The sequence below is a fragment of the Ziziphus jujuba genome, chromosome 6 (genome assembly GCF_031755915.1).
Source record: "Ziziphus jujuba cultivar Dongzao chromosome 6, ASM3175591v1".
In the NCBI taxonomy this organism is placed as follows: Eukaryota; Viridiplantae; Streptophyta; class Magnoliopsida; order Rosales; family Rhamnaceae; genus Ziziphus; species Ziziphus jujuba.
The window spans coordinates 17961105-17978018 of record NC_083384.1 but is presented as its reverse complement, the minus strand read 5'-3'; the positions used below and the strand labels follow the sequence as shown (position 1 = coordinate 17978018).

Genomic DNA, 16914 nt, shown 5'->3' with positions numbered 1-16914 from the left:
ATTGTACAACTTGAATACTAACCATTTCTAGTCCTGTCATCACCATATCAAATTCCTCAACAATATATGCTCTGCATGCATCATTAAATAACGACATAATAGCATTAACATCACTTTTTTACTTCTTGGCATGCAAATTTGTACCAAGATGATATGTGCAGTTGTTGTGGGATTATTATGGAAAACTGCATCCAGGTGGTGAAGACTGATACAGACCCAGGTAGCTGTTTTGGTGCAAATATAGACTCCGGACAGTACAAAATGGGTTCAACACTTTTTGAACTCAATTGATATCACTAAGAGTTCATGGAAATAGGTCAAGGCATAAGAAAAAGCAATTAAAGAAGGCATTTGCACATAGGAGGAGTTTTTGGCTGAAATTGCTGTTTTTGTTGTTGACTTTACTGTATTTTGCTGATTAAGCATTTTCTCTTTATTCCAATCAAGGGCAACATATGGGCATCATAAATAATCCTATTTGGCATCCTACATGACACATTGGATCAGATTTGGAGCCTTTATAAGCTGAAAATTAGTCAAAGTTAGCTTAGTAGTCAAACTAGTCAACTAGTCAAAGAGATGGAGATGCTCATGATGAGGTCAAGTATGAATGAGGATAGTGAGGCAACCATGGCAAGGTTTTTGGGTGGTTTAAATCGAGAGATAACCAACCAACTGGAATTACAAAAATATGTGAAATTGGAAGAGATCTTGCATGTGGCTATCAAACTTGAGAATCAATTCAAAAGGAGGGTTACAAATTCAAGGTTTGAAGGTGGTACAAGTAGCGGGAGGACAAATCCAAGTTCTTGGAGAAGCAATCCCATCTATGATTCAAAGCCAATACCAAAGCAAGTTAAGGAGAGCATCAATCGGCCAAGGAGAGATGATAGGGCCGAACCTACTCAAGCATACAAATCCGAAGATAAATATGATCCTAAGCCTTTAAGAACTAGGGATATTGTTTGCTTTAAGTGCTAGGAATGAGGACATACTTCCAGCCAATGCCCAAACCAAAGAATCAAGGTGTTGACGGATAATGGCGAGTAGGAATCTGATAGTGATGAAGTTGAAATTGAGTCTGAGCATGAAGAGGAAGAAATTGAATATGAAACCGAAACCCTAAAGGCTTCAAATGCTGAATTGAGCTTGGTGGCAAGGAGAGTGTTGATTGTATACAAGGATGAGGATCAAGTTCAGAGAGAAAACATTTTCCATACCCGATGTGAAATCCAAGGTAACATTTGTAGTATGATGCTTGATAATGGGAGTTCTGTAAATGTAATTAGTAATGTTATGGTTGAAAAATTAGACTTAGTAACTAATAAACATCCCAAACCATATAGATTACAATGGCTTAATGGTAGTGGTGAAATGAAAGTAAACAAACAAGCCATAGTAAAATTTAGCATTGATAAATATGTGGATGTTGTTTTGTGTAATGCTGTGTCTATGCATGCCGGACATATTTTATTAGGTAGACCATAGAAATTTGATAAAGATGCTATACATTATGGTCGAGAGAATGCTATTGTTATTAGGTTTGAAGGTAAAAAGGTCAAACTGGAACCATTAAAGAGGGCAAAACCAAACAAGACCAACCAAATAAATGTCCTAAACTCAAACTTGAGGGGAAAGAAAAAGAGAAGGTCGAGAGAGAGAAAGAGAGAGCAAAACCTGAGAGTGAGAGTGGAAGAGGTGGATCCGTGAGTGCGAAAGTAAAAGAAAGAAAGGAAAAGAAAAATAAAAATTTTAATCTTAGATTTTGTGATTTTAATAAAGCAATTTTGAACAAGAAACCATTGCTGGTCATGATTTATAAAGATGCTTATTTAAAGACGCTTTTGTTGTATAGAACTTTATCTGCATTGTTGAGAGCTTTACTTAGTGGAAATTTGAAAAATTTCGAGAGGTTATTTGCTAACTTCAAAAGGTGTGATTTTTGTAAATTTAAATTGGTATTTCTAGGATTTGTTGTGATAGTGTTTGACCCAGGAGATTGCATTTGGTTACATTTAAAGGAGAGGCTTCCTGAACAAAGAAAGTCGAAGCTTACGCCATGTGGGGATGGACCTTTTCAAGTCTTGGAGTGGGTCAATGAAATCGCCTACAAGCTTGACTTTCCGGGTGAGTATAATGCTAGTGCTACATTCAATATTTCTAATTTATCTCCTTTTGTTGCAGGTGATAATTTTGATTTGAGGGCAAATACTTTTCAAAGGGAGGGGAATGATGAGAATCGCTGGGGTGCAGATCTTATACAATTGAAGTCCAGGCCAGTCACTAGGGCTTAAGCCAAGAGATTTAAGGAAAAAATGGCTGGATTCATACAGGGAGCTATCAATTCTCAAAAGGGTTTATCCATATCCGAAGATATAACACCAGTTTTATGCATCTAGGTGGTGAAGGCCGATACGGACCCGAGTATCTATTTTGGTGCAAATATGGACTCTGAGCAGTATGGAATGGGTTCAACACTTTTTGAACTCAATTGATATCACTGAGAATTCATGAAAACAAGTCAAGGCAGAAGTAAAAGCAATCAAGGAATGCATTTGCGCATAGGAGGAGTTTTTGGCCGAAATTGCTGTTTTTGTTGTTGGCTTTACTGTATTTTGCTGATTAAGCATTTTCTCTTTGTTTCAATCAAGGGTAACATATGGGCATCATAAATAATCCTATTGGGCATCCGACATGGCACATTAGATCAGATTTGGAACCTTTACAAACTAGAAATTAGTCAAAGTTAGCTTAGTACTTAAACTAGTTAACTAGTTTCCTAATTTGATTTTGACTTTTTGTTTTAGGAAACTAGCATTTATTTTTGTTTTATTTAATTATTTTGCTGAAAAATTACTTTAGAAAAGTTATAATTTTATTATTTTAATTGTAAATTAATTAATTCTTTTTCAAAATTAAGGAATTAATTAATACAAATTAGATTAGGAAAGGGTGTGAAATTAGGCAATTTCCTAATTTGATTCTATGTTGGCCGAAATTTCCTAATCCTTTCAGGGTTTTATTTTTTTCTTTCAAAGCCTATTTAAAGGCTTATTTTCAATGAAAAATTGTCTTCAATATTATTCAGAAAATTAATTGTGAGATAGAATTTTTTTTGTTCTCTCTGAACACCTAAAACACCATTAGAGAGTGAGTGTTGTAGTTTTGACTTATCAATAAGACTTCCATAACTTATTGTGGCATCTTCATTATACCAAGATTTCTAGTCACAGGTTGGTTAGGGGTTAAGGTTTTCCCATAAGAACTTGAACTTAATTGAGATCCGGGCTAATATAATGTGGGTTTAAGGGCGAGTCGACTTAGGTTCATATCATTCCATCTGCTTTAATATGCCTCATATGACAGAACCCTCTAATGATAATTCTAACTGCCATAAAAACAATATAGAAATCTATTTTGATTGCTAGTTTCAATTTGAGTAAAGGTTCTCATATTTTTGCTCTTTAAAACATAACTCTATAAAGGAAGTTTTGCATATGACTCTTTAGGCATTCCTCACAAACTTGAAAGTAGAAATTTTTTAGCTGCATATATGTTACCATAGCGAATAATGTCTCTAATAATTGAACTTGTTGCTTGATAATGATCATGCTTCATGATATTTAAAGAGAAATTATGGTTATTTTAGAATACTTTAATCATGAAGGACTCTGTATTTTCTCCTTGTACATTTGTAGCATTTATCACCATTTGCATTATCATTCACACCGATTACCTCACATCGACCATTATCTGTTTTTTGCAACTTGAATTCAAAATTTCTCCTCATTGCTTATTAAACAAAGCTTCTTGTGTAACTTATTCTTATTAGTAAATAATTGGTTCTCCTGAATGGCTTCACCTTCATTAAACAATAATGGTTGGCCATATGTGTAGACATTGATAAAGTTGAAACCTGAATAATTTGCACATGGTTGTCATTATGAGTCGAATCATTCACGTGGCTAGTATAAATACCAAGAATGTCGCTATCATCAATGTTCTCATAATGAATATTACTAATTGGGCTATTATCGGGAGTAGCATCACCATGATAGTTGTCATTACTCATATAATCACGAGGAATATTACTGTCCTAATCATGAATATTACCAATTGGACTATTACCATAAAGAGCATCACCATGACAACTATCATCACAGGTATGTTGGGTCCAACTCATCTCATGTAACCCCATCTTCATTTAGATCATTGTTTACCTCATTTTATACATCATTTTCATAATCATGATATGAACTTAGGTCGATTTGCTCCTAAACCCGTATTAAATTAGCCCAGATTGAAATTAGGTTCAGATTCTAATGGTCACCTTGACCTGTAATCCATTTGTGATTTGGTATATCGAAGATGCCATAATAGGTCATGGATGATCCTATTGACAAGTCAAACTAAGACATTCGTTCTGTATTCGATGTTTTAGGTGTTCTAAGAGAACAAAGAGAATTTTTTTCTCACAAGTAATTTTCCGTATGAATAATGCTGTGTCTATTATTGAGATAGTAAGCCCTTAAATACGTTAGAGTGACAAAACAAATCCTAAAAAGAATAGGTTAAACCGGCCAATAAGCTTGAAACAATGATGAGGCCGAATTTTGTGTATCTTTCCTTATCTAATTTGTATTAATTAATTCCTTAGCTTTTAATGAGCAATTAATTAATTTACAATAAAAAATATTAAATACTGACCTTTCTAAATTAATTTTTCCAGCAAGTAATTAAAAAAAATAAAATAATAAAATACTATTTCCTCAAACAAATGTCAAATTTCAGATTTGGAAAGTAGTTGACTAGCTTTCCAAATAAGCTATTTTTCTAATCACCAGCTAGTTTAGGCTCCAAATCAGATCCAACATACCATGTAAGATGCTAAATAGGATAAGATCTTGTCCCCACACGTTGCCATTGATTGGAATGATCAAAGTTGGCTTGGATTAAAAGAAAAGTCCTTCCCAGTGCCCAAATAAGTAAAACCGGCCATGTTGAAGCTTGTGCGCTTCATGCATACTTGATCACTCTTTCCACGATCTTGACATGATTTTGTGACTTCTGAAAAAGCTCAACCACATTCATAAACTTACAAACTTGTCTTTTGCTACCCAGAGTCCTCAAATGCACCAAAATAGCTTACCAGGTCCATTTCTCTTAGCTTGAGCCCTAGTAATTGGTCCAGTCTTCAATTGCAGAGGATCAGCACTCCAGTGTATAGTTGTTAGTATTGATATGGGTGGGTTTTCATCATCATGTCTACTATATCCATTCAAATCATTTATCTTAAAGCACTCATACTCATGATTGTATACCATATTTTGCACATTGTTTTTAGGAATTTGAGTTTCAAGGCTCGTACTTTAGTTTTAGGAATATGATGTTCAATCATTAAGGAATGCATTCTAGCTTCGAGGATATATATTGCTGGCTTTGGAACTTGATTTAGTAAGGCAATAGATGTCAGTCTTTTAGTGACCGCAATAGAGCATGATCCACTACCTAAAGCAAATGTCTTCCATGCACATTTTGAGGTATTCTATGCATATTGCTATCTTCATGATTATTAAATTGTGGGATCTTGGGTGACACATCAACAATAAGTGGAGATCTATTTTGAGGTGTGAAGTATACTCATCTATAAAACCTTGCACATCACCATCAATGTTTACTATATACAGCTCACATGACAAACATATATAGTATATAAACTTCAAGATTAAATGATATTGCATAGAATCCAAATTAAGAGCATTGTAGATGATATCTTTGAGTTCTACCAATGTAGAATTCGTTTTTATATATACAATCTTCATTTTTAGATTTTGGTATATCCAAGTACCTTCTTTACTTAAATTATAAGTTCTATCATTAAAAAGTATCATTGAAATTCATGTCATTGATAGGAAAAGTTAATTTATGAATATGAAATAAATCTCTTTTTGGCACCACCTTCAATTATTTAGCAAGATCGTAAAACTTTAAATTTTTTCCATAATAAAAGCTTAAATTAAAAAGTGATTGTACAACTTGGTTATAATGATTGAACAATGTTAAATGTATTTTTGTAACAAGTAGAATGGAAAAAAAGTCAATTCAATGATAATGAAATATGTTAAGATTTAAGCGTAATTACTCTTAAAGTTACCAGCTATTAACATATATAGTTGATAAAGACGAATGAGATATTAAATTTATAATTTAAGATCAAACCATAATGCTTCAATACTTCTAATTTTGGTTCTCCATTGATGAACTCTTATGCAACCTTCCCTATCTCTACCATAGATAAACTTCTTGATTTGATATAAGGGAAGGAAAGGGAAGTTGCAGTTGAAATTAAATTGTGGAATCAATTTTGTCTTTATTTTTTTTTTATTGGATTGAATAACAGAGATTTTGATTTAGTAAAATGTAAGTTGAGTTAGGAAGTAGTAAAGAGAAGGGGGGGAGAGAGAGAGAGAGAGAGAGAGATTAAATGTTGGGGGGGGGGGGAGATCAAACGTCGTGGGTGGGTTGTTGATAAGGGTAAAATTGAAATAGCAAAAAGAATATGAGTAGATGAAAGAAAATGAAAGAAAGAAGGTATCTATGTTGAGGCTTAATTTGCATGGACAATTGGCTAAATTCCTCTTTCTTTAATTTTACCCATTTTTTATGCCCTAGTTGAATTAAATAAATTACAACTGCAAGAGAATGGTGGAATGTAGACCCAGAGGCAGTTATTACCCAGAAGATGTAAACAGGTGGAGGTCCAAATGTTTCTAATGCTTATACCATTAATGGACTGCCAAGTCCATTGTATAATTGCTCCGCAAAAGGTATCAGTTTTACTTCATGTAAATATAGAGCAATTTTTTATGTAACTAGTGAGAACGAAAATGGAATTAACATAAACTCTCAAAACCAGTTTAAAGTGGATGACTGAGTTGGATTGGACTAGAGTATTTGAAATTTGGCTGAATTTAAAAGTGCCCGAAATTAACTTGAATATTAAGTTCAATCTAATCCAAATTAGTCCTGCATTTCAAATAGGTTTAGTATTTAAATCTTAGGTTTGAATTCAATAACAACCGTAAGCATAAAAATTTTCCTATACAAAGTTAACGTATGCAACAAATATTAACTAAAAAGTTTGTGTAAAATCATGTTAAAGATTTTAAGGTGTTAGAAGTTCCAAAGATTGTTATTATGATTGATGATCATAATTTTTTTTGTGGATACATTTAAGTTGAAGATGAAGCCTGGAAAAACTTATCTTCTTCACATAATCAATGCTGCCCTCAATCTACAAAATTACAAATCAAACCCTCAAAGTGTTCAAAGCCAATGCAATATGTATAGAACCTTTTGATACTAACACAATTCTCATAACTCCTGTGTGGGGGTCCAACCTCTTTTCTCCTATAGCTTGGCCCATTAGGGTTTTCAACCCTAGAGAGCATTATAAATAAATAATTAGTTTCAATCATGTATTATATAATACACATTAGAGATAACACAAGTTTTTAAGACTCAAAAGAGAGTTTTAGAGATGCTTTCTTGTGTATAAATTTCATAATAAAAAATATGTCTTTTTCTTCTCAATTTTTGTGCTTTTTTGTTTCTCTTTGTTTTTGTGTTGGTTTTGTGTATTTTTCATAATCAAAGGATCATAACAAGTGGTATCAGAGCCAAGATCTAGAAGTAGGGTTCGTTGTCCAGAAGCTTAAACAAAATGTTCGAGCATACCAGGAGGTAGATCTCATTAAAATGAAGAGAACGAGCTCTTCATCCGCAACAGGCACGGGTCAAATTTTTTGTGCAAGTTTTTTCACATGTCGATCAATGTTCTGTGCCCCATCCATGCACCTAAGTCAAGCGGAGCTACTAGCCAAGCCCTTGAGCCTGTTTGAGCTGCATCTTGAGTTCTAGAGACGAGCTGTGCATCCGCCAGCTCACCTATCATGTGGTGATATCATCTGGCCTGGCACATCATCTGCCATGTCAGCATCAATCCAGACTTTTCTGAAATTGTAGAAATACCTCTATATTATTGGTATTTGTAGGTTTTTCCCTAAAGTTTTGGTATTTTTAGTTTGATCCAAAACTTTTGGAAATTGCACTTTGATCCACAATTGTGGATATTTAGATTTTGATCCGAGAAGAGTCAAATCCAACATTTTTATCCATCTCAGATGCATTGGTGGACTCAATTCAGCTCCCATTTTCTTATAAATTTATTGTATGGCAAGATGTCAATGGACTAGTCATATTTAGGAGCTATGATCAAACTTATTGCCACCAACTACGCACTTTGGAGACCTCGAATGGAAGATCTTCTAAATTGCAAGGATTTGTTTGACCCCTTGGATGCCAAAGGAAGGAATCCTAATCCCACCAAAGAAGCAGAATGGAAGAAGATGAAAAGGAAAACGATTGGTCAAATCCGACAATGGATTTACCATAATGTCTTTCCATCATGTTGCACATGAGACAGATGCATATACCCTCTAGAAGAAGTTGGAGGACGTGTACCGAGCCAAAACTGCTCGGAATAAAGCTTTGTTGATGAGAGGTTTGGTGAATTTGAAGTTAAAGAATAGAACTTGTTTAACACCAGTATGTTTCAGAACTTGGTAAACCAATTGTCTACAGTGGAGTTACAACTAGGGGATGGGGAACATGCACCTTTTGTTTTTAGCTCTCTGCCAGATAGCTTGGAGACACTAGTAGTCTCTCTTAGTATTTCGGCCCTAACGGCAAACTTACCATAGCTATAATGATGGATGCCCTGTTTGATAAGGAGGCAAGGAGAAAGGACATGGACAATGATCAATCACATGCTTTTGTGACAGAGAAATGGGAGAGACAGTAAGAAGTACTCATGACAGACAGAGAGGCAAGAGCCATAATAAAGGCAAATCTACAGATGGAAGGAGGCCAATATATAAGTGTCATTATTGTGGCCGAGAAGGTCACTTGAAGAAGTACTGTAGGAAGATATTGCAAGAGATGGGGCATAAAAGCAACCAGCTAAAGAAGGATGGTGAAACTTTGGTCACTGTTAGAGGAGAAATGGCATATTGTTCCACACATGAAGAATCACGCCTTCACACTTCAAGCCAAAAAGTCGCGTATATAGTAGATACTGTAGCATACCATGTTACTCCGCATATAGAGTTTTTCAAAACATATAAAGCAAGGAACTTTGGCACAATGAAAATGGGAAATAACAGTTTCGCTAAGATCGTTAGAACTGGTGATGTTCAGATAAAGACCAATGTTGGACATATAATTACTTTGAAGGATATCCTACATGTTCGAAACCTTTGGCTCAATCTGCTTTCAAGAATTGCCTTTAACAAGGAAGGCTTTGGCAACCACTTTTATAACAGCACATGAAAATGACAAAAGATGCTATGGTTGGTGCTTGAGGACATATTTGTGGAACACTTTACAAGAATAATGTGAAAATTTATGCAGACAGCCTTAACATTACAGATGGAGAGCTATCTAAAAATCTATGGCACCAAAGACTCGGTCATATGAACGAGAAAATGTTGTCTACATTGATGAAAAAGAAGCTTATCAGTATTTCTAAGGATGCTGTACTAGATCCTTGTAATCATTGTTTTTATGGTAAGTAACATTGAGTCTCATTTAAATCCTCTTCAATAAGAATATCAAAATTGCTTAGTTTGTTGTTCTCAGACGTTTATGGTCCTTTGGATGAGGAATCTCTAGGTGGTAATAAATATTTCCTGACCTTTATAGATGCTGCTTCTCAAAAGGTGTAGGTTTATTTCTTGAAGATGAAGGATTAAGTTTTAGATAACTTCAAAGAATTCCATGCCATGGTAGAGCATGAGATAGGAAAGAAGTTGAAGTGTCTTTGCTCAGAAAATGGAGGTGAGTATACTTTATGAGAGTTTAATGCCTATTATAGAGGACAAGGAATTTGGTATGAGAAAATGTCCATCGCACCCCACAACATAATGGTGTAGCCGAGAGAATGAACAGTACGATTATGGAGGAGGTAAGAAGTATGATCAGTATGGCTAAGCTGATAAAGTCATTCTAGGGAGAAGCTGTTTGTGTCACCTGCTATTTGATTAACAAATCGCCATTAGCACCATTGAATTTTGAAATTCTGGAGAAAGTGAGGTCTGGTAAGAATCCCTCATACTCTCATTTTAGAGTATTTGGTTGTTTAGCTTTTGCACATATATCCAAGGAGCTTAGACAGAAGCCCGATGCAAGGATTACTGCATGCATCTTTATTAGATATGAAGATGAAGAATTCAGATATAGATTAAAGGATCCAAAGGCAAATAAGATTATTAGAAGCAGGAATGTAGAAATTCATGAAAACCAGACTATAGAAAACATTGAAAAGCCTTTGAAGTATTTTGGTACTAGTGCCTATGATTTCGTTCATGATCCAGAACCAACATAACCCATCATAGATGATGACAAGGTGTATAGAGAACTACCAGAAGCAAATAGGAGAGAGAAAATGATGTTAAGTAGGAGATACTCAAAAACAAGAAGTTGCAGGACCATCGTAACAGTCAAATGATGGTACACCTCTCCGAAGATCTGAATGAGGCTGTATTCCATAAAGAAGATATCCAGAATCTCAATATATTCTGCTTACTGAAGAGGGGGAGCCAAAGAGGTTTTAGGAAGCTAATTCTCATCAAGACAGAGAAAAATGGCTACATGCAATGCAAGATGAGATGGAATCTTTCCAGAAGAACTGTACTTATGAGTTGGTTAAGCTTCCAAAAGTAAAGAAGGCGTTGAAGAATAAATGGGTATTCAAGCTCAAGAAAGATGGCAGCGGACATGTGGTGAAGCACAAAGCCTAATTAGTCATCAAAGGTTTCCTTCAAAAGAAAGGAATTGATTTTGATAAGATTTTCTCACCAGTGGTGAAAATGACTTCAATACGAGTTATTCTTGGTTTGGTAATCTATCTAGACCAAGAGCTTGAGCAGATGGATATGAAAATAGCGTTCCTTCATGGTGATTTGCATGAGGACATTTATATGGAGTAGCCAAAATGTTTTGTGCTTTCAGGGAAAAAAAACCTCATTTGCAAGGTAAAGAAGAGCTTGTATGGCCTTAAGCAAGTACCTAGGCAGTGGTACAAGATGTTTAACTCTTTTATGGTGAGTCAAGGATACAAAAAGACAAATGCAGACTAGTGTGTTTATATTCAAAGATTTTCAGATGGAGATTTCATTGCACTTTTGCTATATGTAGATGATATGTTGATCGTCGAACAAGATGCAATGACAATTAGTCAGTTGAAGAAGGAACTTTCTAAGTCATTCGATATGGAAGACTTAGGAATTGCTTAACAGATTTTAGAAATACAAATAGCCCGAGATAGGAAGAATCATAAGTTATAGCTATCTCAGGAGAAGTATGTCAAAAGAGTGATAAAGAGATTTAGCGTGGAGAAGTCCAAACTAGTTAGCATTCCATTAGCAAATGATTTCAAGTTAAGCAAGAGATCGTACCTCTCATCCAAAGTAGAGATAGAGGAGATGACTTCAAAGCCTTATTTTTCAATGGTGGGAAGTCTAATGTATGCAATGGTGTGTACTAAACCAGACATTGCTCATGCAATTGGTACCGTGAGCAGATTTCTTTCAAATTCTAGAAAGGAACACTGGGAAGCAGTCAAGTGGATTCTCAAATATCTTAAGGGTACATCAAAAGTATGCTTATGTTATGGGGAAGGTGATCCAGTTCTACAAGGCTATACAGATGCAGATATGGCTAGAGACCTTGATAGTAGGAAATCCACTTTAGGTTATTTTTAGACTTTTGCTGGAGGAGTTGTTTCATGGCAATCAAGATTACAAAAGTGTGTAGCTTTATCCACGACAGCAGTATAGCACATTGCTGCAGTGGAAGCTAGTAAAGAGATGATGTGGTTAAAGCATTTACTCCATGAATTGGACATCAAGCAGAATGACTATAAAATACATTGTGCCATCCAAAGTGCTATGGATTTGAGCAAGAATTCAACGTATCATTCCTAAACAAAGCATATTGATATCCGCTATCATTGGCTAGGTGATGTGATAGAGCATAAATTGCTCATATTAGTGAAGATTCACATAAAGAAGAATCCAGCAGATATGTTTACAAAGGTTGTTACACTAGAGAAGTTGAAGTAGTGTAGAGACATAGCTGGTATAGATAGTAAGTGACCATCAAGCTTTTGAAATGCGGCTAAATGGGGAGAATAATGGGAGTCCAGCCTTTTTTCTCCTAAAGCCCGACCCATTAGGGTTTCAACCCTAGAGAGCATTATAAATAGATGTTTAGTTTTAGTCTTGTATTATATAACACACATGAGAAACAACACAGGTTTTTGAGACTCCAAAGAGAGTTTTATAGAAGTTTTTTGTGCATAAATTTCATAGTAAATAATACATCTTTTTCTTCTCAATTTTCGTGCTTTTTTTATCTTTCTTTGTTTTTGTGTTGGTTTTATGTATTTTTTGTGATCAAAGGATCACAACACCCTGGACAGACCACAAATGTTATTCTTAAAACCAAACCAAAGTTTCCAAATGCTACATTTTTCATGACTGGTAGACCTTATGTTTTAGGCCTTGGTACTTTTGATAATTCTACGGTTGCTCATATCTTAATATATAAACCTTCTTCCAATACCACTCATTCAACATTTTCAAAGAAAAAACTTTCTTTTTTTAAACCAATTTTACCTGCTCTAAATGACACTTCTTTTGCAATAAATTTCACATCAACACTTCATAGCTTAGCCATTGCTTAATTCCCTGCCAGTGTTTCAAAACAGGTTGATAAATATTTTTTCTTCACACTAGACCTCAAAACAAACCCTTATAGTACTTCTCAGTATAACCAAACATGCCAAGGTCCTATTGGAACAATGTTTGCTGCTTCACTCCAAAGCCATTTCTTTGGACAATCATTTGGGGTTTACTCGTAGGATTTTCCAATTAGTCCCTTAATTCCTTTTAATTATACGGGAACTCCAGTAAACAATATAATGGTAAGTAATGGGACAAGGCCTGTGGTTCTTCCTTTTAATACTAGTGTGGACTTGGTCATGCAGGACACAAGCATTCTTGGTGCTGAACCCACCCTCTCCATCTTCATGGATTTAGTACCTTTGTTGTTGGCCAAGGATTTGGGAATTTTGATCCAAATAAAGACCCTTCAAATTTCAATTTGGTTGGTCCTATTGACAGTACTTTAGGTGTGCCTTCTGGTGGGTGGGTTGCTATTCAGTTCCTAGCAAATAATCTGGGTTAGTTTGGTATAATTAATATTTGTATTAGATTTCGAGATTAAAATTGATTTTTTTTTAATAGTTATAAAATTGATTTTGTTATATATATATATATATATATATGTAAGGTTGATCAATTAAGGATCCTAGTTTTTCAAACTATATGTTATACAATTAGACACTAGTTAATAGCAATTTTTACTAACATGAACTTAAATTTAGACTAAATGTAAAAAAAAAATCAGTGAAACTGTTTTAGTTTAGATCTTCAATTTTTAACTACTTTAATGATGATGAATATCTGTGTGTATAGGTGTATGGTTCATGCATTTTCACCTTGAGATCCAGACAAGTTGGGGGTTGAAGATGACTTGATGCGTTCTAGATGGCAAACTTCCCAATCAAAAATTGCTTCGTCGACCACCAGATCTTCCCAAATGTTGATGTTTGACTAACTCATGATCTACTAGAATATTTATCCTGGACAAAATAATTGTTTTCCCTGATAATTTTGTAATCCAACTTCATTCTTAGGTGGCTTGTATCGCGTAAGTTTTGAAAAAATTCAACAATTTTATTTATTTATTTTATATGCGGTTGAGGAAAGGAAAAAAGTGAGACTCTTTTTTTATTTTTATTTTTTTATAATAATATGAAAATATTTTGTTGAGAGAGAAGCTCAATAATATTGGCAAGAAATTATGTTTTAATATGAAAATATATAAATTGAGTAAATGTTATTAACACATGAATGTACTCGCATGATTCCAAAATTGTCTACCAAACAAATTAAAAATCGACCATCACTAAGAGCAGTTTGGTGCTGCAAAGATTTGGCTTGTATAACTTTGCTATATTATGGTATCAGCAAAACATTCTCCTTTTTTATTCTATCTAAAAAAATCTATATATGTATATCTATACCATAACATAACATTATCCGTTTCTTATTCTGTCTAACAAAATCTGTATTATCTATACCACAACATAACATTATCCGTTTCTTATTCTGTCTAACAAAATCTATATGAATATACCATAGAAGAGTAGGACCATGGTCATCATATGACATATTTGATTTACCACTCAAAAAATTAATACCTAATTACTAAAGTAACATGAAAAAACATAAATTTTGTACTTTGTAGCACAAAAAGGAAAATCTTTCAAATTAGGCACTTGATAAATTCAAGTGCAAAGCGCATCATAGTTATCAAAGAGCATAATAATTGTCAGAAATCATTCATATTTCTTTCGAATGATATAAATAAACCATTATAGTAAAGTGCGCACAATAGGGATTTGACTAATCTTATTCCTAAAAAAAAAAAAAAAAAAAAAAGAGTAAAAATCCAACTATTCTGTGTCATTTTCTTGTCTTTATCCTTATTTGACCAATGATATATGCCATCTGATAATTTAAAAAACTAATTTTCTTTTCCTTCTAAGTTCATTTTGTAAAAATTGAAACAGAAAAATAAGGATAGAATCCTAATCCAAAATAGAATATAAGTTAATTTCCGCATAGAATTAGTTCATCTCTGGTTAGTCCAAATAATATCCACTGGCCAAAAAGGAACAATGAAAACGATCACGAGAGGTCCTGAAATGCCTTGTTTTTATCTTTATTCTTACATGCGAGCGTTACTGAACAGTACAATGTTCAAATATTGAATGATTGATCATGCACAATGCTAGTTGGTTTTGAAACCAAAATTGTTCAACATTGCTTAGTTACCATATATATGTATGGGTTACTAACACTACTAGATTTGCTACAATGTTTATGAGTCATTTCATGATATTTCATATATGGTCAGTACGTCTAAGATTGAACCACTAAACCTTACTTGATGGGTATATTATCTTAACTACTTTTTCGATTAGCTAACTAATAATTAATGGCATATATATTAGGAATTCTCATTTTAGAAGTTTTGATTTTTCATGGAACCTCTTTTATCAACCATAAAATTGCTTTTCAAATTTAATATTTAAAAATATATTAATGGTTTATTTAAAATCCATATAAAATTTATTTTGTTTACTATTTATTAATATATTAATTTTCAAATCTCAACATTTTTAAATAGTTAAAGTTTCCATGGTTAATTGATTATTAAAACATTTTGATAGGAAGGCATGGGCCCGAATACTTAAAATATGAAACCGCATTTAAAGTTCCAACTCATTTTTCCATTAGCTTTATTTTCTAATTCTATTTCCTTTAGGTTTCATCTTTATCGACATTATCAGGAGCAGAAAGAGGCTTCTTACAACTTCTGCTGGGCCCCATCGCAATAAATGAGATATATATATATATTTTTATTTCCTCCCTTTCTGCTCCGTACCTGCTCTTTCTCATAAACACGAAAATGGGAACAAAGGATTCAGCTCCCATATCATAAGGCATAATATTTTTTGTCATTGTCCAGTCATATTTTGTATTGAAATAAATCGATGAATTTTTGTTTTTGAGAGGAAATCAACGAATTGGAGTTACATCAAAAGGATCCATCATATATTATATATAATTTTTACATGAAAGGTAAAATAATCCCGAATTTTTTTTCTAGGTAATAATTCCCGCTCTTTTCTTAACAGAGAGATGTGGAGGATAAATTCATAATTATTGTTTAACAAAACAATACTTAGCTACGACTTTGCTAGTAAACTAGCCCCAAGAGGGATTTCATTTTATTTTATTTTTCATTTAAAAACCGTATCTCAATGCTCATTTAATACTTTTTATGTTTTTGGATTTTGGTTGCCTATTTTGTCTTAGAAGTTTGTGTATTTTGATACTCTAAAAGATAAAGTTTTATAGTTTAGGCTTTTAGTTTTTTTGATTTTTCTACTTGTTATAATTTAGGCTTCTTTGAGTTTTAATTGATAAAAGTTTATTTTCTGACTTAGTATCATTTAATATGACTAATATTAAATCATAACAAATTTTAAATTAAAATAATACTAAAATATAAAAATTTAAAACTAGTTTTAAAAATTTACATTTTTAGTTACTTATAGTTTGAAACTAATACTATTCAGGTAATTTGTACCAATTTTTTTTTTCTTTCAAAAACAATGGGGTAGTAAAGTGCAAAATTTTAAAATGGTTTGAATATTGGGTTCATTGCCAACTAATACCCTGAAGTTTGAACAATGTGCGAATTAAACCTTAAACTTTTGAATTGCGTAAAATAAACCCAGAGCTTTAAAATTAATGAGAATTGGCTTAATTTGGCAATTGATTAATGATGTTGTTAAAATGGTCATGCATCTATGTGACTCATTTGGTGAAATTAATAAGATAAATCCTAATAAAAGGTGAATAAAGTTAAATTAAACAATAAAGAAATTTTACAAGTAGTCCCAAGTGATTCTCACGTGCCTAAGACATTGGTTTCATCATTGTTAAACTACAATATAATTTCAAGGCAACTAAGGTTTTAAAATTAGGTTTTCAAATCAAAGGAAGAACGAACTGGAATAAATAAGAGAAATAAAAGAATAGGATCAGAGAAGAAGAGAGTAAGGAAGATTGCATTTAAATGAGATCATTCATAGTCGAAAAAAGGAATGATGAATTGTAGTGAAAGCAAACATAATTGAAGGAAAGACGAACGACT

The 16914-nt window shown here is 33.4% G+C and overlaps 1 pseudogene; it reads left to right on the top strand.

Annotated features, from left to right (window-relative positions):
* The first annotated feature begins 630 nt into the window (after positions 1–630).
* On the top strand, positions 631–13729 carry LOC107410931 (laccase-17-like; annotated as a pseudogene).
* Positions 13730–16914: the final 3185 nt, after the last annotated feature.